A 22,952-nucleotide genomic window follows, 5' to 3' on the forward strand; every position below is an offset into this window, starting at 1 on the left:
TTTCATCATGCTGTTTAATCTAGCATGTTGCCTAGAAAGGCTTGAAGTAATGAGAGGACAAATACTTCTCCAGCATGTCTCCTAGAGACCATTTTACCCACTGCTCTGTTTGACTGCTAACCTTTTGTATCTCTCTTCAGTAACAGTGAGGTGGATTACTTTTCCTTGGGAAAGAGAATCCATGGTTTCTTGTTCTTGCCAATAACAAATATGTTGGAAAGCTGAGTTGCACAGCTGGTGCCATTAGCATCTTTCACATGAACCACATCAAAAGAGCCAAGTTGTCTCTATTGGTGATTACACCAATTCTTCCCAAGTTAGCACCTCCAGTCACCATACACAATTCCCGGCATCGAACTTGATGAAGTCAGTTATTTTGCCTGTCTCCAAATCAATCTGAATGGTGTCATTCACCTGGATGAGGGGATCAGGGTATCAAATAGTACAAGTATCATGGGTCACCAGATGAAGGATCCCTTTTGTGCCCAAAAAGATCTTTCTCACTTTGCACAACTTGTACTTGGCCTCCTCAGGTGTAATACAATGAACAGCAAGGAGACCCTTGTTGTCATAGATCAGACAGAAGTTCTCTCCTGTCTTGTCAATGCTGATGACATCCATAAACCCAGTAGGATAGGTTATATAGGTTCTGACTTTCCCATCAATCTTAATGAATTGCTGCATGCAAATCTTTTTTACTTCATCTCCAGTCTGTTCCTTAGGATCAGAAGCAGGCATTCTCTCAGCATGTGAGAACCGGTGGATGGAAGAGGAACAAACCCATCAATCACCTTATCCAGCATTCAAAGTTTTGGAGCAGCTATGAACTTCAGATGTTTCTTGGAACCACAAGCCATGGCTATGCTGGGAATAGAAAAAGACTCGCCTTCTCCCCATAGTTTTATAGTTATATCATGTGGTAGATATATTTTTAGCTTTCATAGGAACCTTCATACTGATCACATAGTGGTTATACCAGTTTGTACTCCTACCAGCAATGAAGTAGTACTTCCTTTTCCCACATCCTTACCAGCATAAACTGTCACTTGTTTTATTGATCTTAACCATTCTTAGTAGGATACAATGAAATCTCAAAGTAGCTATAATTTGTATTTCCTTCAGGGGAATGATTTTCTGCAAGTATTTCTTGGCCAGTCATTTTCATTGTTTCAGAACTGTTTGGTTTTATATGTCACTTATTAATGGGGTTACTTGTTTTCTTGATGTCTAGTTTTCAGTTCTTTGTGTATTTTAGATCCTAACATTCTGCCAGATATTAAATTGATGAGTATTTTTTGCATCCTTTAGGCTGCCTAGATGCTCAATTAATTTTTTTTCTGTACGAAGGACTTATTACCATCATGTTTGTCTTCATGCTTGTGCTGTAGGAGACCTGTTCACAGTCATTTCCTATGCCAAGGACTTTAAACCTATTCTCTAATTTCACTTTTATCATACTTGAGAGTATTTAGTTTTGGATTAAAATCCTGGATTCAACAGGCATCAACAGATACAGGAAGATAGAAATGATCTCATGCATCCTATCAGATGACCATGGATTAAGGCTGGTCTTCAATAACAACAATAATGACAGAAAGCCCACATGTACATGGAAGTTGAACAATGCTCTACACAATGACAGCTTGTTCAAGGAAGAAATAAAGAAAGAAATTAAAGATTTCTTAGAATTTAATGAGAATGAAGGTACAACATACCCAAACTTATAGGACACAGTGAAACCAGTGCTAAGAGGAAAACACATAACTCTGAGTACCTGCAAAAAGAAACAGGAGAGAGCATACATCAGCAGCTTGACAGGACATCTAAAAGCTCTAGAAGAAAAAGAAGCAAATACACCCAAGATTAGTAGAAGGCAGGAAATAATCAAACTCAGGGCTGAAATCAATCAAGTAGAAACAAAAAGGACAATACAAACAATTAACAAAACCAGGAGCTTGTTCTTTGATAAAATCAACAAGATAGATAAACCCTTAGCCAGACTAACCACAGGGCAAAGAGAGAATATCCAAATTAACAAAATCAGAAATGAAAATGGAGATATGACAACAGAATCAGAGGAAATTCAATGGACAATTTTCTAGATAAATCCCAGATACCAAAGTTAAATCAGGAACAAATAAACCATCTAAATACCCCCATAACTTCTAAAGAAATAGAAGCAGTTATTAAAAGTCTCCCAACAAAAAGAGCCCAGGAACAGATGGGTTTAGTGCAGAATTCTATCAGACCTTCATAGAAAACCTCATACCAGTACTGTCCAAACTATTCCATAAAATAGAAACAGACAGAGCACTACCAAATTCCTTCTAAAGAGCCACACTTACTCTTATACCTAGACCACACAAAGACCCAACAAAGAAAGAGAACTTCAGACCAATTTTCCTTATGAATATTGACACAAAAATACTCAATAAAATTCTCACAAACCAAATCCAAGAACACATCAAAATGATCATCCATCATGATCAAGTAGGCTTGATCCCAGAGTTGCAGGGAAGGCTCAATATATGGAAATCCATCAACATAATCCACTATGTAAACAAACTCAAAGAAAAAAGAATACATGCTGAGAAAGCATTTGACAAAATTCAACACCCCTTAGTATTAAAAGTCTTGGAAAGATCAGGAATTCAAGGCCCATACCTAATCATAGTAAAAACCATATACAGCACACCAGTAGCTAATATTAAATTAAATGGAGAGAAACTTGAAACAATCCCACTAAAATCAGGGAGTAGACAAGGCTGTCCACTCTCTCCCTATTTACTCAATATACTTCTCAAAATTGTAGCCAGAAAATCAAACAAAAGGAGGTCAAAGGGATACAAATTGGAAAGGAAGAAATCAAAATATCACTATTTGCACATGATATGACAGTATACTTATGTGACCCCAAAAGTTCCACCAGAGAACTACTTAACCTGATGAACAACTTCATTAAACTGGCTAGGTATAAAATTAACTCACACAAATCAGTAGCCTTCCTCTATCTAAAGGATTAACAAGCTGAGAAAGAAATTAGGAAAATGACACCCTTCACAATAGTCACAAATAATATAAAATACTTCAGTGTGACTTTAACCAAGCATGTGGAAGATCTGTATGACAAGAACTTCAAGTCTCTGAAGAAAGAAACTGAAGAGATCTCAGAAGATTGAAAGACCTCCCATGCTCATGGATTGGCAGGATTAATATAATAAAAAAATCCCATTTTGCCAAAAGCAATCTAGAAAATATCATCATGAGTAAGGTAACCCAATCACAGAAAAACACACATTGTATGCACTCACTGATAAGTGAATATTAGCCCAAAAGCTCAAATTAACCAAGATACAATCCACAGACCACATGAAGCTCAAGAAGAAGGATGACCAAAATGTGGATGCTTCAGCCTTTCTTAAAAGGGGGAAAAAATATTCATTGGGGGGGATATACAGGCAAAGTTTGGAGCAAAGACTGAAGCAACAGTCATTCAGAGCCTGCCCCATATGTAGACCAGATATATAACCACCAAAACTAGATAATATTGATGAAGCTAAGAAGTGCATACGGACAGGAACCGGATATAGATGTCTCCAGAGTCACAGTCAGAGCATGTCAAAAACAGAGGTGAATGCTAGCAGCAAATCACTGAACTAAGAATGGGATCCCTGTTGGAGGAATTAGAGAAAGCATTGAAAGAGCAGAAGGGGCTTGCAACCCCATAAGAACAACAATGCCAACCCACCAGAGCTCCCAGAAAATAAACCACTACCCAAAGACTATACATGAACTGACCCAGGGCTCCAACTGCATAGGTAGCAGAGGATGGCCTTGTTGGCCTGAACAGACAAATGGATGGAACTGGAAAATATCATCCTGAGTGAGGTAACCCAATCACAGAAAAACACACATGGTATGCTCTCATTGATAAGTGGATATTAGCCCAAATGCTTGAATTACCCTAGATGCACAGAACACATGAAACTCAAGAAGGATGACCAAAATGTGTATGCTTCACTCCTTCTTTAAAAGGTGAACAAAAATACCCTTGGCAGGGAATAGGGAGGCAAAGTGTAGAACAGAACCTGCCCCACTTGTGGCCCATACACATACAGCCACCCAATTAGACAAGATGGATGAAGCAAAGAAGTGCAGGCTGACAGGAACTGGATGTAGATCTCTCCTGAGAGACACAGCCAGAATACAGCAAATACATAGGCGAATGCCAGCAGCAAACCAGTAAACTGAGAAGAGGACCCCCATTGAAGGAATCAGAGAAAGGACTGAGAAAGCTTGAAGGGGCTCGAGACCCCTTATGAACAACAATGCCAACCAACCAGGGCTTCCAGGGACTAAGCCACTACCCAAAGACTATACATGGACTGACCCTGGGCTCTAACCTCATAGGTAGCAATGAATAGCCTAGTAAGAGCACCAGTGGAAGGAGAAGCCCTTTGTCCTGCCAAGACTGAACCCCCAGTGAACATGATTGTTGGGGGGAGGGTGGTAATGGGGGAAGAATGGGTAGGGGAACACTCATATAGAAGGGTAGGTGGAGGGGTTAGGGGGATGTTGGCCTGGAAACCGGGAAATGGAATAACAATCGAAATGTAAATTAGAAATACCCAAGTTAATAAAGATGGAGAAAAAATAAATAAAAGCAGTTTACGGCAAACCAGCAGCCAAGTTAAAAAAAAAAAGTTATAAAACAGAGTGGCTGTGATGATAAGAAAATGATGAAGAAATCAACAGATAAGAATTTGGAAATCACTGTTACCAAGAGCTATAAAGATAGCTTTGCTCAGGATATACACTGTGACATTCATACTGATTCTTTCCAGAGTGCCAGAAGCAGTGAAGACAAAAATCCTGGAGATCTTTGCTCTCAGTGGACAGGAAGCACTGTTGTTTGTGTTGAGATGAAGATCCCAGTGAAGATGCTTAAGAAATACATCATCTGACAAGTGATTCATATAGTGAAGTATACTGTGATTTTATGGAACAATTTAGACAAGAAAAGTATTACTTAGGTGGTAATCCTACTCAACACTTGGAAAGTTCTGTTCTACTAGCTCCTGGAAATAGTAGCATTGGGAAAATGCAGATGGTAGCAGTCAAGCGAAAAGGTAAAATGAACCACGGAGGAAAAAATGACAGAAGTAGCAGTGGAGTGCTGCACCGTGAGAAGAGAGGCAGAGAGAGCAAAGACGTTTCCAGTGTCAGAAGAGGGTCGGCAAGTAGGAAGTGGAAGTGATGGAGAACACTGGGGTTCAGACAGAGGGTCCAGAGACAGCCTTAATGAGCCTATCACTCTAGTGCTCATTAGATTGCAGGAGGACATGCAGAATGTCCTTCAGATATTTCATAAATTGGAAACACTAACTGCTTCACAGGCAAAATTATCATGGCAGACAAGTAATCAGCCCTCGTCACAGAGACCATCTTTTTTTTTTTTTTTTTACATTTTATTTTTTTTTATTAACTGGAGTATTTCTTATATACATTTCGAGTGTTATTCCCTTTCCCGGTATCCGGGCAAACATCCCCCTCCCCCTTCCCCTTCCTTATGGGAGTTCCCCTCCCAACCCTCCCCCCATTGCCGCCCTCCCCCCACCAGTCTAGTTCACTGGGGGTTCACTCTTAGCAGGACCCAGGGCTTCCCCTTCCACTGGTGCTCTTACTAGGATATTCATTGCTACATATGAGGTCAGAGTCCAGGGTCAGTCATGCATAGACTTTAGGTAGTGGCTTAGTCCCTGGAAGCTCTGGTTGCTTGGCATTGTTGTACATATGGGGTCTCGAGCCCCTTCAAGCTCTTCCAGTTCTTTCTCTGATTCTTTCAACGGGGGTCCTATTCTCAGTTCAGTGATTTGCTGCTGGCATTCGCCTCTGTATTTGCTGTATTCTGGCTGTGTCTCTCAGGAGCGATCTACATCCGGCTCCTGTCGGTCTGCACTTCTTTGCTTCATCCAACTTGTCTAATTGGGTGGCTGTATATGTATGGGCCACATGTGGGGCAGGCTCTGAATGGGTGTTCCTTCAGTCTCTGTTTTAATCTTTGCCTCTCTCTTCCCTGCCAAGGGTATTCTTGTTCCCCTTTTAAAGAAGGAGTGAAGCATTCACATTTTGATCATCCGTCTTGAGTTTCATTTGTTCTAGGCATCTAGGGTAATTCAAGCATTTGGGCTAATAGCCACTTATCAATGAGTGCATACCATGTATGTCTTTCTGTGATTGGGTTAGCTCACACAGGATGATGTTTTCCAGTTCCAACCATTTGCCTACGAATTTCATAAACTCGTTGTTTTTGATAGCTGAGTAATATTCCATTGTGTAGATGTACCACATTTTCTGTATCCATTCCTCTGTTGAAGGGCATCTGGGTTCTCTCCAGCTTCTGGCTATTATAAATAAGGCTGCAATGAACATAGTGGAGCATGTGTCTTTTTTATATGTTGGGGCATCTTTTGGGTATATGCCCAAGAGAGGTATAGCTGGATCCTCAGGCAGTTCAATGTCTAATTTTCTGAGGATCCTCCAGACTGATTTCCAGAATGGTTGTACCAGTCTGCAATCCCACCAACAATGGAAGAGTGTTCCTCTTTCTCCACATCCTCGCCAGCATTTGTTGTCCCCTGAGTTTTTGATCTTAGCCATTCTCACTGGTGTGAGGTGAAATCTCAGGATTGTTTTGATTTGCATTTCCCTTATGACTAAAGATGTTGAACATTTCTTTAGGTGTTTCTCAGACATTTGGCATTCCTCAGCTGTGAATTCTTTGTTTAGCTCTGAACCCCATTTTTTAATAGGGTTATTTGTTTCCCTGCGGTCTAACTTCTTGAGTTCTTTGTATATTTTGGATATAAGGCCTCTATCAGTTGTAGGATTGGTAAAGATCTTTTCCCAATCTGTTGGTTGCCGTTTTGTCCGAACCACAGTGTCCTTTGCCTTACAGAAGCTTTGCAGTTTTATGAGATCCCATTTGTCGATTCTTGATCTTAGAGCATAAGCCATTGGTGTTTTGTTCAGGAAATTTTTTCCAGTGCCCATGTGTTCCAGATGCTTCCCTAGTTTTTCTACTATTAGTTTGAGTGTGTCTGGTTTGATGTGGAGGTCCTTGATCCACTTGGACTTAAGCTTTGTACAGGGTGATAAGCATGGATCGATCTGCATTCTTCTACATGTTGACCTCCAGTTGAACCAGCACCATTTACTGAAAATGCTACCTTTTTTCCATTGGATGGTTTTGGTTCCTTTGTCAAAAATCAAGTGACCATAGGTGTGTGGGTTCATTTCTGGGTCTTCAATTCTATGCCATTGGTCTATCTGTCTGTCTCTGTACCAATACCATGCAGTTTTTATCACTATTGCTCTGTAATACTGCTTGAGTTCAGGGATAGTGATTCCCCTGAAGTCCTTTTATTGTTCAGGATCGCTTTAGCTATCCTGGGTTTTTTGTTATTCCAGATGAATTTGCAAATTTTTCCGTCTAACTCTTTGAAGAATTGGATTGGTATTTTGATGGGGATTGCATTGAATCTGTAGATTGCTTTTGGTAAAATGGCCATTTTTACTATATTAATACTGCCAATCCATGAGCATGGGAGATCTTTCCATCTTCTGAGGTCTTCTTCAATTTCCTTCTTCAGTGTCTTGAAGTTCTTATTGTACAGATCTTTTACTTGCTTGATTAAAGGCACACCGAGGTACTTTATATTATTTGGGTCTATTATGAAGGCTGTTGTTTCCCTAATTTCTTTCTCCGCTTGTTTCTCTTTTGTATAGAGGAAGGCTACTGATTTATTTGAGTTAATTTTATACCCAGCCACTTTGCTGAAGTTGTTTATCAGCTTTAGTAGTTCTCTGGTGGAACTTTTGGGATCACTTAAATATACTATCATATCATCTGCAAATAGTTATATTTTGACTTCTTCTTTTCCGATGTGTATCCCCTTGACCTCCTTTTGTTGTCTGATTGCTCTGGCTAGAACTTCAAGAACTATATTGAACAAGTAGGGAGAGAGTGGGCAGCCTTGTCTAGTCCCTGATTTTAGTGGGATTGCTTCAAGTTTGTCTCCATTTAATTTAATGTTAGCTTCTGGTTTGCTGTATTTGGCTTTTACTATGTTTAGATATGGGCCTTGAATTCCTATTATTTCCAGGACTTTTATCATGAAGGGGTGTTGAATTTTGTCAAATGCTTTCTCAGCATCTAATGAAATGATCATGTGGTTTTGTTCTTTCAGTTTGTTTATATAATGGATCACGTTGATGGTTTTCCGTATATTAAACCATCCCTGCATGCCTGGGATGAAGCCTACTTGATCATGGTGGATGAATGTTTTGATGTGCTCTTGGATTCGGTTTGCCAGAATTTTATTGAGTATTTTTGTGTCGATATTCATAAGGGAAATTTGTCTGAAGTTCTCTTTCTTTGTTGGGTCTTTGTGTGGTTTAGGTATAAGAGTAATTGTGGCTTCATAGGAGGAATTCGGTAGTGCTCCATCTGTTTCAATTTTGTGGAATAGTTTGGATAATATTGGTACGAGGTCTTCTATGAAGGTCTGATAGAATTCTGCACTAAACCCGTCTGGACCTGGGCTCTTTTTGGTTGGGAGACCTTTAATGACTGCTTCTATTTCCTTAGGAGTTATGGGGTTGTTTAACTGGTTTATCTGTTCCTGATTTAACTTCGGTACCTGGTATGTGTCTAGGAAATTTTCCATTTCCTGTAGATTTTCAAGTTTTGTTGAATATACGCTTTTATAGTAGGATCTGATGAGTTTTTGAATTTCCTCTGAATCTGTATTTATGTCTCCCTTTTCATTTCTGATTTTGTTAATATGGACACACTCTCTGTGTCCTCTCCTTAGTCTGGATAAGGGTTTATCTATCTAGTTGATTTTCTATCTCTCTTTTTTTTTTTTTTATTAACTTGAGTATTTCTTATATACATTTCGAGTGTTATTCCCCTTCCCGGTTTCCGGGCAAACATCCCCCTCCCTCCTCCCCTTCCTTATGGGTGTTCCCCTCCCAACCCTCCCCCCATTGTCGCCCTCACCCCAACAGTCTAGTTCACTGGGGGCTCAGTCTTAGTAGGACCCAGGGCTTCCCCTTCCACTGGTGCTCTTACTAGGATATTCATTGCTACCTATGAGGTCAGAGTCCAGGGTCAGTCCATGTATAGTCTTTATGTAGTGGCTTAGTCCCTGGAAGCTCTGGTTGGCATTGTTGTACATATGGGGTCTCGAGCCCCTTCAAACTCCTCCAGTTCTTTCTCTGATTCCTTCAACGGGGGTCCCATTCTCAGTTCAGTGGTTTGCTGCTGGCATTTGCCTCTGTAATTGCTGTATTCTGGTTGTGTCTCTCAGGAGAGATCTACATCCGGCTCCTGTCGGTCTGCACTTCTTTTCTTCATCCATCTTGTCTATTTGGGTGGCTGTATATTTATGGGCCACATGTGGGGCAGGCTCTGAATGGGTGTTCCTTCTGTGTTTGTTGTAATCTTTGCCTCTCTCTTCCCTGCCAAGGGTATTTTTGTTCCCCTTTTAAAGAAGGAGTGAACCATTCACATTTTGATCATCTGTCTTGAGTTTCATTTGTTCTAGGCATCTAGGGTAATTCAAGCATTTGGACTAATAGCCACTTATCAATGAGTGCATACCATGTATGTCTTTCTGTGATTGGGTTAGCTCACTCTGGATGATATTTTCCAGTTCCAACCATTTGCCTACGAATTTCATAAAGTCATTGTTTTTGATAGCTGAGTAATATTCCATTGTGTAGATGTACCACATTTTCTGTATCCATTCCTCTGTTGAAGGGCATCTGGGTTCTTTTCAGCTTCTGGCTATTATAAATAAGGCTGCGATGAACATAGTGGAGCACGTGTCTTTTTTATATGTTGGGGCATCTTGTGGGTATATGCCCAAGAGAGGTATAGCTGGATCCTCAGGCAGTTCAATGTCCAGTTTTCTGAGGAACCTCCAGACTGATTTCCAGAATGGTTGTACCAGTCTGCAACCCCACCAACAATGGAGGAATATTGCTCTTTCTCCGCATCCTCGCCAGCATTCACCTGAGTTTTTTGTAGAGGGCCGCAATAACATTCGCCACCACTAGATGGCGCTGGCTTCCACTGCGCCCCACGAAGAAGACCAGGATAGCTTCCGCCATTACAAGATTGGCGCCAGCCTTCACCGAGCCAGCCGGCTCCCTTTCAGGAAGTTAACTGTGTGTATGTGCAAGAGTGCCTTCGTGCCAGGTCTTTGCCCACTCTGGGGCGTGCCTTATGAGATCACGGATAAACAACCAATCAGGTGTGGGTGCGCCGCACTAGGGTGTTTATAAGCGCGCCATGTTGGCGCTGCAGGTGCTCCCTCTTCTAACATTAATAAAGTTGGTCACAATAAGGATTTCTATGTACCCGCGTGCTTCCTGCCGGCGGGAAGTCGCGCACGGGACAGTTTTTGATCTTAGCCATTCTCACTGGTGTGAGGTGAAATCTCAGGGTTGTTTTGATTTGCATTTCCCTTATGACTAAAGATGTTGAACATTTCTTTAGGTGTTTCTCAGCCATTCAGCATTCCTCAGCTGTGAATTCTTTGTTTAGCAATGAACCCCATTTTTTAATAGGGTAATTTGTCTCCCTGCGGTCTAATTTCTTGAGTTCTTTGTATATTTTGGATATAAGGCCTCTATCTGTTGTAGGATTGGTAAAGATCTTTTCCCAATCTGTTGGTTGCCGTTTTGTCCTAACCACAGTGTCCTTTGCCTTACAGAAGCTTTGCAGTTTTATGAGATCCCATTTGTCGATTCTTGATCCTAGAGCATAAGCCATTGGTGTTTTGTTCAGGAAATTTTTTCCAGTGCCCATGTGTTCCAGATGCTTCCCTAGTTTTTCTTCTATTAGTTTGAGTGTATCTGGTTTGATGTGAAGGTCCTTGATCAACTTAGACTTAAGCTTTGTACAGGGTGATAAACATGGATCGATCTGCATTCTTCTACATGTTGCCCTCCAGTTGAACCAGCACCATTTGCTGAAAATGCTATCTTTTTTCCATTGGATGGTTTTGGCTCCTTTCATAAAAATCAAGTGACCATAGGTGTGCGGGTTCATTTCTGGGTCTTCAATTCTATTTCATTGGTCTATCTGTTTGTCTCTGTACCAATACCATGCAGTTTTTATCACTATTGCTCTGTAATACTGCTTGAGTTCAGGGATAGTGATTCCCCTGAAGTCCTTTTATTGTTGAGGATAGTTTTAGCTATCCTGGGATTTTTGTTATTCCAGATGAATTTGCAAATTGTTCTGTCTAACTCTTTGAAGAATTGGATTGGTATTTTGATGGGGATTGCATTGAATCTGTAGATCGCTTTTGGTAAAATGGCCATTTTTACTATATTAATCCTGCCAATCCATGAGCATGGGAGATCTTTCCATCTTCTGAGGTCTTCTTTAATTTCTTTCTTCAGTGTCTTGAAGTTCTTATTGTACAAATCTTTTACTTGCTTGGTTAAAGTCACACCGAGGTACTTTATATTATTTGGGTCTATTATGAAGGCTGTCGTTTCCCTAATTTCTTTCTCGGCTTGTTTCTCTTTTGTGTAGAGGAAGGCTACTGATTTATTTGAGTTAATTTTATACCCAGCCACTTTGCTGAAGTTGTTTATCAACTTTAGTAGTTCTCTGGTGGAACTTTTGGGATCACTTAAATAAACTATCATATCATCTGCAAATAGTGATATTTTGACTTCTTTTCCGATGTGTATCCCCTTGACCCCCTTTTGTTGTCTGATTGCTCTGGCTAGAACTTCAAGAACTATATTGAACAAGTAGGGAGAGAGTGGGCAGCCTTGTCTAGTCCCTGATTTTAGTGGAATTGCTTCAAGTTTCTCTCCATTTAGTTTAATGTTAGCAACTGGTTTGCTGTATATGGCTTTTACTATGTTTAGGTATGGGCCTTGAATTCCTATTATTTCCAGGACTTTTATCATGAAGGGGTGTTGAATTTTGTCAAATGCTTTCTCAGCATCTAATGAAATGATCATGTGGTTTTGTTCTTTCAGTTTGTTTATATAATGGATCACGTTGATGGTTTTCCGTATATTAAACCATCCCTGCATGCCTAGGATGAAGCCTACTTGATCATGGTAGATGATTGTTTGGATGTGCTCTTGGATTCGGTTTGCCAGAATTTTATTGAGTATTTTTGCATCGATATTCATAAGGGAAATTGGTCTGAAGTTCTCTTTCTTTGTTGGGTCTTTGTGTGGTTTAGGTATAAGAGTAATTGTGGCTTCGTAGAAGGAATTCGCTAGTGATCCATCTGTTTCAATTTTGTGGAATAGTTTGGATAATATTGGTATGAGGTCCTCTATGAAGGTTTGGTAGAATTCTGCACTAAACCCGTCTGGACCTGGGCTCTTTTTGGTTGGGAGACCTTTAATGACTGCTTCTATTTCCTTAGGAGTTATGGGGTTGTTTAACTGGTGTATCTGTTCCTGATTTAACTTCGGTACCTGGTATCTGTCTAGGAAATTATCCATTTCCTGAAGATTTTCAAGTTTTGTTGAATATAGGTTTTTATAGTAAGATCTGATGATTTTTTGATTTTCCTCTGAATCTGTTGTTATGTCTCCCTTTTCATTTCTGATTTTGTTAATTTGGACGCACTCTCTGTGTCCTCTCGTTAGTCTGGCTAAGGGTTTATCTATCTTGTTGATTTTCTCAAAGAACCAACTTTTGGTTCTGTTGATACTTTCTATGGTCCTTTTTGTTTCTACTTGGTTGATTTCCGCTCTGAGTTTGATTATTTCCTGCCTTCTACTCCTCCTGGGTGTATGTGCTTCTTTTTGTTCTAGAGCTTTTAGGTGTGCTGTCAAGCTGCTGATATATGCTCTTTCCTGTTTCTTTCTGCAGGCACTCAGCGCTATGAGTTTTCCTCTTAGCACAGCTTTCATTGTGTCCCATAAGTTTGGGTATGTTGTACCTTCATTTTCATTAAATTCTATAAAGTTTTTAATTTCTTTCTTTATTTCTTCCTTGACCAGGTTATCATTGAGTAGAGCATTGTTCAATTTCCAAGTATATGTGGGCATTCTTCCTTGATTGTTATTGAAGACCAGTTTTAGGCCGTGGTGGTCCGATAGCACGCATGGGATTATTTCTGTCTTTCTGTACCTGTTGAGGCCCGTTTTTTGACCAATTATATGGTCAATTTTGGAGAAAGTACCATGAGGAGCTGAGAAGAAGGTATATCCTTTTGCTTTAGGATAGAATGTTCCATAAATATCCGTTAAGTCCATTTGGCTCATGACTTCTCTTAGTCTGTCTACATCTCTGTTTAATTTCTGTTTCCATGATGTGTCCTTTGATGAGAGTGGGGTTTGAAATCTCCCACTATTATTGTGTGAGGCGCAATGTGTGTTTTGAGCTTTGGTAAGGTTTCTTTTATGTATGTAGGTGCCCTTGTATTTGGGGCATAGATATTTAGGATAGAGAGTTCATCTTGGTGGATTTTTCCTTTGATGAATATGAAGTGTCCTTCCTTATCTTTTTTGATGACTTTTAATTGAAAATTGATTTTATTTGATATTAGAATGGCTACTCCAGCTTGCTTCTTCTGACCATTTGCTTGGAAAATTGTTTTCCAGCCTTTCACTCTGAGGTAATGTCTGTCTTTGTCTCTGAGGTGTGTTTCCTGTAGGCAGCAGAATGCAGGGTCCTCGTTGCGTATCCAGTTTGTTAATCTAGGTCTTTTTATTGGGGAGTTGAGGCCATTGATATTGAGAGATATTAAGGAATAGTGATTATTGCTTCCCGTTATATTCATATTTGGATGTGAGGTTATGTTTGTGTGCTTTCATTCTCTTTGTTTTGTTGCCAAGACGATTAGTTTCTTGCTTCTTCTAGGGTATAGCTTGCCTCCTTATGTCAGGCTTTACCATTTATTATCCTTTGTAGTGCTGGATTTGTAGAAAGATATTGTGTAAATTTGGTTTTGTCATGGAATATCTTGGTTTCTCCATCAATGTTAATTGAGAGTTTGGCTGGATACAGTAACCTGGGCTGGCATTTGTGTTCTCTTAGGGTCTGTATGACATCAGTCCAGGATCTTCTGGCCTTCATAGTTTCTGGCGAGAAGTCTGGTGTGATTCTGATAGGTCTGCCTTTATATGTTACTTGACCTTTTTCCCTTACTGCTTTTAATATTCTTTCTTTATTTTGTGCATTTGGTGTTTTGACTATTATGTGACAGGAGGTGTTTCTTTTCTGGTCCAATCTATTTGGAGTTCTGTAGGCTTCTTGTATGCCTATGGGTATCTCTTTTTTTAGGTTAGGGAAGTTTTCTTCTATGATTTTGTTGAAGATATTTACTGGTCCTTTGAGCTGGGAGTCTTCACTCTCTTCTATACCTATTATCCTTAGGTTTGATCTTCTCATTGAGTGCTGGATTTCCTGTATGTTTTGGACCAGTAGCTTTTTCCGCTTTACATTATCTTTGACAGTTGAGTCAATGATTTCTATGGAATCTTCTGCTCCTGATATTCTCTCTTCCATCTCTTGTATTCTGTTGGTGAAGCTTGTATCTACAGCTCCTTGTCTCTTCTTTTGGTTTTCTATATCCAGGGTTGTTTCCATGTGTTCTTTCTTGATTGCTTCTATTTCCATTTTTAATTCCTTCAACTGTTTGATTGTGTTTTCCTGGAATTCTTTCAGGGATTTTTGCGATTCCTCTCTGTAGGCTTCTACTTGTTTATTAATGTTTTCCTGTGTTTCCCTAAGGGAGTTCTTCACATCTTTCTTGAAGTCCTCCAGCATCATGATGAAATATGATTTTGAAACTAGATCTTGCTTTTCTGGTGTGTTTGGATATTCCATGTTTGTTTTGGTGGGAGAATTGGGCTCCGATGATGCCAAGTAGTCTTGGTTTCTGTTGCTTGGGTTCCTGCGCTTGCCTCTCGCCATCATATTATCTCTAGTGTTACTTTGTTCTGCTATTTCTGACAGTGGCTAGACTGTCCTATAAGCCTGTGTGTCAGGAGTGCTGTAGACCTGTTTTCCTGTTTTCTTTCAGCCAGTTATGTGAACAGAGTGTTCTGCTTTCAGGCGTGTAGTTTTTCCTCTCTACAGGTCTTCAGCTGTTCCTGTGGGCCTGTGTCTTGAGTTCACCAGGCAGCTTTCTTGCAGCAGAAAAGTTGGTCTTACCTGTGGTCCCGAGGCTCAAGTTCGCTCGTGGGGTGCTGCCCACGGGCTCTCTGTGGCGGCAGCAACCAGGAATACCTGTGCCGCCTCTTCCGGGAGCTTCAGTGCACCAGGGTTCCAGATGGCCTTTGGTGTTTTCCTCTGGCGTCGAGATGTATGTACAGAGATCAGTCTCTTCTGGTTTCCCAGGCTTGTCTGCCTCTCTGAAGGTTTAGCTCTCCCTCTGACGGGATTTGGGTGCAGAGAACTGTTTATCCGGTCTGTTTCCTTCAGGGTCCGGCGGTGTCTCTGGCAGGGGTCCTGCCGCTCCTGGGCCCTCCCTCACGGGAGCCCAGAGGCCTTATACAGTTGCCTCTTGGGCCAGGGATGTGGGCAGGGGTGAGCAGTGTTGGTGGTCTCTTCCGCTCTGCAGCCTCAGGAGTGCCCACCTGACCAGGCGGTTGGGTCTCTCTCTCACAGGGTCTGGGAGCAGAGAGCTGCTGCCACTTTCTATGGTCCTTTTTGTTTCTACTTGGTTGATTTCCGCTCTGAGTTTGATTATTTCCTGCCTTCTACTCCTCCTGGATGTATGTGCTTCTTTTTGTTCTAGAGCTTTTAGGTGTGCTGTCAAGCTGCTCACATATGCTCTTTCCTGTTTCTTTCTGCAGGCACTCAGCGCTATCAGTTTTCCTCTTAGCACAGCTTTCATTGTGTCCCATAAGTTTGGGTATGTTGTACCTTCATTTTCATTAAATTCTAAAAAGTTTTTAATTGCTTTCTTTACTTCTTCCTTGACCAGGTTATCATTGAGTAGAGCATTGTTCAATTTCCAAGTATATGTGGGCATTCTTCCTTGATTGTTATTGAAGACCAGTTTTAGGCCGTGGTGGTCCGATAGCACGCATGGGATTATTTCTATCTTTCGGTACCTGTTGAGGCCAGTTTTTTGACCAATTATATGGTCAATTTTGGAGAAAGTACCATGAGGAGCTGAGAAGAAGGTATATCCTTTTGCTTTAGGATAGAATGTTCTATAAAATCCGTTAAGTCCATTTGGCTCATGACTTCTCTTAGTCTGTCTACATCTCTGTTCAATTTCTGTTTCCATGATCTGTCCATTGATGAGAGTGGGGTGTTGAAATCTCCTACTATTATTGTGTGAGGTGCAGTGTGTGTTTTGAGCTTTAGTAAGGTTTCTTTTACGTATGTAGGTGCCTTTGTATTTGGGGCATAGATATTTAGGATTGAGAGTTCATCTTGGTGGACTTTTCCTTCGATGAATATGAAGTGTCCTTCCTTATTTTTTTTGGATGACTTTTAGTTGAAAATCGATTTTATTTGATATTACAATGGCTACTCCAGCTTGCTTCTTCCGACCATTTGCTTGGAAAGTTGTTTTCCAGCCTTTCACTCTGAGGTAGTGTCTGTCTTTGTCTCTGAGGTGTGTTTCCTGTAGGCAGCAGAATGCAGGGTCCTCGTTGCGTATCCAGTTTGTTAATCTATGTCTTTTTATTGGGGAGTTGAGGCCATTGATGTTGAGAGATATTAAGGAATAGTGATTATTGCTTCCCGTTATATTCATATTTGGATGTGAGGTTATGTTTGTGTGCTTTCATTCTCTTTCTTTTGTTGCCAAGACGATTAGTTTCTTGCTTCTTCTAGGGTATAGCTTGCCTCCTTATGTCAGGCTTTACCATTTATTATCCTTTGTAGTGCTGGATTTGTAGAAAGATATTGTGTAAATTTGGTTTTGTCATGGAATATCTTGGTTTCTCCATCTATGTTAATTGAGAGTTTTGCAGGATACAGTAACCTGGGCTGGCATTTGTGTTCTCTTAGGGTCTGTATGACATCAGTCCAGGATCTTCTGGCCTTCATAGTTTCTGCGAAAAGTCTGGTGTGATTCTGTTAGGTCTGCCTTTATATGTTACTTGACCTTTTTCCCTTACTGCTTTTAATATTCTTTCTTTATTTTGTGCGTTTGGTGTTTTGACTATTATGTGACAGGAGGTGTTTCTTTTCTGGCCCAATCTATTTGGAGTTCTGTAGGCTTCTTGTATGCCTATGGGTATCTCTTTTTTTAGGTTAGGGAAGTTTTCTTCTATGATTTTGTTGAAGATATTTACTGGTCCTTTGAGCTGGAAGTCTTCACTCTCTTCTATACCTATTATCCTTAGGTTTGATCTTCTCATTGAGTCCTGGATTTCCTGTATGTTTTGGACCAGTAGCTTTTTCCGCTTTACATTATCTTTGACAGTTGAGTCAATGATTTCTATGGAATCTTCTGCTCCTGATATTCTCTCTTCCATCTCTTGTATTCTGTTGGTGAAGCTTGTATCTACAGCTCCTTGTCTCTTCTTTTGGTTTTCTATATCCAGGGTTGTTTCCATGTGTTCTTTCTTGATTGCTTCTATTTCCATTTTTAATTCCTTCAACTGTTTGATTGTGTTTTCCTGGAATTCTTTCAGGGATTTTTGTGACACCTCTCTATGGGCTTCTACTTGTTTATTTATGATTTCCTGATATTCCTTCAGGGATTTTTGTGTCTCCTCTCTGTGGGCTTCTACTTGTTTATTTATGTTTTCCTGGAATTCTTTCAGGCATTTTTGCGATTCCTCTCTGTAGGCTTCTACTTGTTTATTAATATTTTCCTGTGTTTCTCTAAGGGAGTTCTTCACGTCTTTCTTGAAGTCCTCCAGCATCATGATGAAATATGATTTTGAAACTAGATCTTGCTTTTCTGGTGTGTTTGGACATTCCATGTTTGTTTTGGTGGGAGAATTGTGCTCCGATGATGCCATGTAGTCTTGGTTTCTGTTGCTTGGGTTCCTGTGCTTGCCTCTCGCCATCAGATTATCTCTAGTGTTACTTTGTTCTGCTATTTCTGACAGTGGCTAGACTGTCCCTATAAGCCTGTATGTCAGGAGTGCTGTAGACCTGTTTTACTGTTTTCTTTCAGCCAGTTATGGGGACAGAGTATTCTGCTTTCGTGCATGTAGTTTTTCCTCTGTACAGGTCTTCAGCTGTTCCTGTGGGCCTGTGTCTTGAGTTCACCAGGCAGGTCACTTGCAGCATACAAGTTGGTCCTACCTGTGGTCCCGAGGCTCAAGTTTGCTCGTGGGGTGCTGCCCACGGGCTCTCTGTGGTGGCAGCAACCAGGAAGACCTGTGCCACCCCTTCCAGGAGCTTCAGTGCACCAGGGTTCCAGATGGTCTTTGGTGTTTTCTTCTGGCATCTGAGATGTGTGTGCAGAGAGCAGTCTCTTCTGGTTTCCCAGACTTGTCTGCCTCTCTGAAGGTTTAGCTCTCCCTCCCACGGGATTTGGGTGCAGAGAACTGTTTATCCAGTCTGTTTCCTTCAGGTTCCTGCGGTGTCTCAGGCAGGGGTCCTGCCGCTCCTGGGCCCTCCCCCACAGGAGCCCAGAGGCCTTATACAGGTACCTCTTGGGCCAGGGATGTGGGCAGGGGTGGGCAGTGTTGGTGGTCTCTTCCGCTCTGCAGCCTCAGGAGTGCCCACCTGACCAGGCGGTGAGGTCCACAGAGACCATCTTGATGGCCCTTTGAGATGTCCTTTGGTGCATTAGCTTTTGCTATTATGTGGCCTTTTACTGCTCAGTGGTTGGTGCATTCGTATTATCAAAGAAGGAGAAGAAAACTAAGTTGAAGAAATGGCCTTTTACTCAAGAAGACTGCTGGGCCTGAATGACCTAAGAGAGGGATTGGAAATGAAGTAGAATTGACAAAAAAAAATCTGTTTGTGATGATTACATTTCTTTTTTGTCCAGTAGCTTGGTTTATATACATAAATATTCTTTGCACTACACAAAAAAAAGAATATATTGTTTAAAAAATATATCACCAATTGTGAAATAAATAAATAAATAAATAAATAAATAAATAAATAAATAAGAAAATGAACCAAGATTCCTGCCAGGAAACTAGGTAGTTTGACTGTAGTTCTTTATATCTTCCTGTTCCCCTACACCCAATCCCTCAGCCTCGCCCCAAGCTCCGCAACAGTACACCTGCTGCAACCTTCACCGCCACCCATGTCCATTTCCTGTGGACTCCACAATCTTCCCCTCCTAACCTCCAACCTCATCCCCAATTTCAGGAGGCACCCTCTGCTAACGCAAAGGCCATTCATGCCAGGGAAACAGATGGGCTAACTGTAGAGTTTCTGCTCTTCCAGTTCCAACCACCCACTCCCACACTCCCACACTCCTACATGTTCCCATCTCATCCCCAGCTCTGTAGAGAAAAAGGATAACAAAGACTTTCTCTGCTAACCTTCCCACTATCCCAGCCTCCAGCACCAGCAGGTATTCCCTGAGAACACACCAGCTGAGCAGGCCAGGGAAATACAGGAAATGGAAGCTAGGAACAAAACACCTACCCTACAAAGACAAAACCTAAAATAAGCACCTAGAGCTATAATCATCCCAATCCCAGATACCTAGACCCAAATGTAAATACACAATCAGTAACAGCCAGTGCAATATGTCTTCACAAGAATCCAATGACACTATCACAGCAGGTCCCAAATATTCCAAAATAGCTGAAGCATAAGAAAAAGTCCTTAAAACAGCCTTGTGAAGATGATAGAGGCCACTGAAGAAGAAATGAATAAATCTCTTAATCAAATTATGAAAAACACAGACAGTGGAAGGAAATGAATAAAACTGTTTAAGACCTGAAAAAGAAAATAGAATTGATAAAGAAAACCCTAACTGAGGGAATTCAAAAAAGAAAAATTCAGAAATTTGAACGGCAACTTCAGAGGCAAGCTTCACCAACGGAATACAAGAAATGGAAGAGAATCTCAGGTGTTGAAGATAGGGTAACAGAAATAGACACATCAGTCAAAGAAAATGTTAAATATAAAAAACTTTTGAGACAAAATATCCAAAATATCTGGTACACTATGAAAAGTTAAAATCAAAAAATAACAGGAATAGAGAAATGAAAAGAAATCAAGGTCAAAAACACAGAAAATGTCTTGAACAAAATGATTAAAGAAACTGTTCCTAATCTATAGAAGGAGCTGGAAATCAAGATGCAAGGAAACACACACACACCACCACCACCACTACCACTGCCAACAGCAATAACGACAATAATGAAATAACAGGAATCAACAATCATTGATCATTCACATCTTTCAATAGCAATGGCCACAATCCCTCTCCCCACAAAAAAGACACAGACTAACCACAGACTCACAGAATGGATATGAAAGCAAGATTCACCCTTCTGCAAGAAACAAACCTCAACATTAAAGACATTACCCTCAGGGTATAGGGTTAGAAAAAATATATGAAATGAATGGACCTAAGAAGCAAGCTAATATAGCCATTGTAATATCTAACAAGTAGGCTTCATCCTAGAGATGCAGAGATGGTTCAATATATGAGATATAATACAACATATAAACAAACTGAGAGGGGGGAAAAACACATGATTATTTCATGCAGAAAAGGACTTTGAGAAAATCCAACACTCCTTCATGAAATATATGGAACATACCAAAGCATAATAAAGGCAATTTACAGCAAGCCCATAGCAACATCAACTTTAATAGAGAGAAACTCAAAGCAATTTCACTGAAATAAGGAACAAGACAAGGTTATCCACTTTCTCCATACCAATTCAATGTAGAACATGAAGACCTACCTAGATCAATGAAGGAGATCAAGTGGATATAAATAGGAAAAGAAGAAGTCAAAGTATTATTTGCAGATGATCTAATAGCATATTTAGGCAACTCTAAAATTTTCACCAGCGACCTCCTACAGCTGATAAACGATTTCAGCAAAGTAGCTGTGTCAGGAGCCACAATGGGACAACCTAATAACTAGCAGGTGACCATCCTAAGATGGCCTGCCTTGGATTATTATATAATATGAAACTGGTTCGGCCCTATTAAGCAAAACTGTAAGGGATTCATTTTAGGAAAGATTCCTGCTATTAAAATACCTTTCCTGTTATTATTAAACATATGTAACAATCATAAAGTAATAGCACACCCCTTTGGAGCAGATCTCTGCAGATCTATGAAGATGTACTGTCTCGAAGTGATGCTATATAGACAAGTCGATGACTTCTTAAGTCTTAATAGTGATCCTATAAGAATTCCTAAAATTACATCAGTGATTATTAAGCTCTTTTATAGTGGGACTGCTATTAAATCTTCCTGATAGTCAAAACTGCAATGAGAACTTTGCCAGTCTCCCAAGTGTTACCAGTTAATTGCTCTGAGATAGTAACCAGACTTTCTCCTACTCAGAGCACATTCCAAGAGCTTGTAAAACAATTAACCAAAGGTCATAAAAAATGGGACTAATGATTTATTATAGGTGCTAGGACAGAGGATAAAATGTTGACTGGGTTTATCTATACAAAACCTCACTAAATTTAGTTATGGTTTTAAACCTTCAGTGAACTTGTGGAGCTGAGACAGGTGATGAATGTTTATTGAGCCAGATAATTACTCCTAATGGATATGCATGTAAACATTCTCTGTTGTAAACTTCTATTTCAATTTATGATTTGATTTTTCATGTGAATTTATGATGAGCTTTGTAACATGTGACCATGTATTCTGAAAGATGTACAGAGGACAAAGAGAAAGAACCTTTTCTTCCCTTAGAAGAACCATCTCCTCCCTGCCCCCCTTAGGATCTTTCCACTTTCCCCCTTAGATAGCTTTCATAGAAAACTTATTACAACTTAGTAACATACATTATAATCACTTTTCTAAGTGTCTCTTTTTCTTCCTGCAATGTCCAACTAGCAGGCTGAAAGTTAGAACCTAGCAGCAGTTCCTGCTGAGATAAAACAAAGGCCACATTATTTAGTTCCCTGCAGTTAGGCTACAGGTGTCAATTGCCCAAGCTAGCAGCCCTCACAAGAGCAAGAAACTTTTTAGGACTTTTTAGAAGTTATCATCTGCAATTCAGTACCGTTAAAGAGCTAGAAAGTCCTGAGACCCTCAGACTTTAAAGCCATCCCCAGAGTCCTGCTCTGTGCACTCCCCCCACTACCTTCTTCAGGCTGGGAGGCTTCTGGCATAGCTGGATAGCGAATTAACTTAGAAAAATTAGTAGCCCTCTTATATACAAATAACAATTTGTCTAAGAAAAAAAATCAAGGAATGGCTTTCACCATAGCCTCAAATAATATAAATTATCTTGGAGTAACTCTAAGCAAGTGAAAACTTGTAACGTGAAAATTGGAAGTCTCTGAAGAAAGAAATGGAAGAAGATATCAGAAGATGGGAAGACCTCCCATGCTCATGGGAATGGTCCCCATTAAATGACTGGTCATTAGGAAATGGCTTGAGAGGCTTTAGGATATGTGGCCTTGTAGAAATAGGCATGGTCTTGTTGAAAAAGGTATGTTACTGGGGTGGATTCTGAGGTTTTTAGAAACTGGAAGTTTTACATCTTCATCTGAAGGTGACTAAGAGAAGACCTGGCTTCCAGGCAGCTAGGCTGAGAGTCTTAAAGCCCACACCCACAGTGACACACCTACTCCAACAAGGCCACATCTCCGAATAAATGTCACTCCTTGGGCCAAGTATATCCAAATCATCACAACTTATTAGTAGAAGCAAGGAAGACAGCAGTGCTGAGAGCAATGAAGATACTGATGGCCCAATCAAGAGGTTTTAGAAAAGAATATAGATAAGTGGTAAGAGATCATTATTCTGATATGTTGGTACAGATCACCCTTGTCTTTAATGTCTGCCTGAGGCAAACTGA

At 40.4% G+C, this 22,952-nt stretch overlaps 2 pseudogenes; one reads left to right on the forward strand and one right to left on the reverse strand.

Moving 5' to 3' along the window:
- Rps4x-ps8 (ribosomal protein S4, X-linked, pseudogene 8) lies at nucleotides 1-894 on the reverse strand (annotated as a pseudogene).
- Nucleotides 856-18,853, forward strand: Acbd5-ps2 (acyl-CoA binding domain containing 5, pseudogene 2; annotated as a pseudogene).
- The last annotated feature ends 4,099 nt before the right edge of the window (nucleotides 18,854-22,952 follow it).

Source organism: Rattus norvegicus, chromosome 5 (assembly GCF_021556685.1).
Source record: "Rattus norvegicus strain SHRSP/BbbUtx chromosome 5, alternate assembly SHRSP_T2T, whole genome shotgun sequence".
In the NCBI taxonomy this organism is placed as follows: Eukaryota; Metazoa; Chordata; class Mammalia; order Rodentia; family Muridae; genus Rattus; species Rattus norvegicus.